Source organism: Meleagris gallopavo, chromosome 16 (assembly GCF_000146605.3).
Source record: "Meleagris gallopavo isolate NT-WF06-2002-E0010 breed Aviagen turkey brand Nicholas breeding stock chromosome 16, Turkey_5.1, whole genome shotgun sequence".
In the NCBI taxonomy this organism is placed as follows: domain Eukaryota; kingdom Metazoa; phylum Chordata; class Aves; order Galliformes; family Phasianidae; genus Meleagris; species Meleagris gallopavo.
Window position 1 is genome coordinate 7,542,530 of NC_015026.2, and position 605 is coordinate 7,543,134.

Sequence of the window (605 nt, forward strand, 5' to 3'; positions counted from 1 at the left end):
AAAAAAACCAGAAGCAGCAGCAGTCAGGGCTGCCTTGCAGAGCCTGGGAGCAGAGCACACAGAGGAATAGGCAAAGAGAAATGAGCGAGGCAGAGCACAGCTGCAGGAGCCTCTCCTTGCCCATGGTGGGCTGCTCCAGCCCTGTGCTCATTGATCCATCCAAAATCCCCATGGTGGGAGGAAGCCACGGAGCAGGACCTGCATGCAAATCCTGGAGGAAGGCCTCAGTAAAATGCAAACAACATTCAAAAATCAGGAGGAAAAGACAAACTGCGATGTTTGCTTTGCTGATGGGCAGAGCCCCAGGTTTGGCCCAGGACATGGCACAGAAGGGCTCCAGCAGAGCAATCTGCAGCCCCAACAGGTTTGGGTGCTTTAGACTGCACTGAAGGCACCCCAACTCCTCCTGACTCTGCAGTCAAGGGCTGCACCAGGTGCCCACAGCTCCCTTCAGGACAGCAGTATCCCCAGGCATAGGGCAGCCACAGAGCTGATGGGTAAAGGCCACTCCACCCTCACTAACACTAATTAAGTTCTCTCTGCAAGGAGTGCCCAACTGTCAGCTATTTTATGGCATTTCTGTTAATAGAAACTGGAGGGAGAGA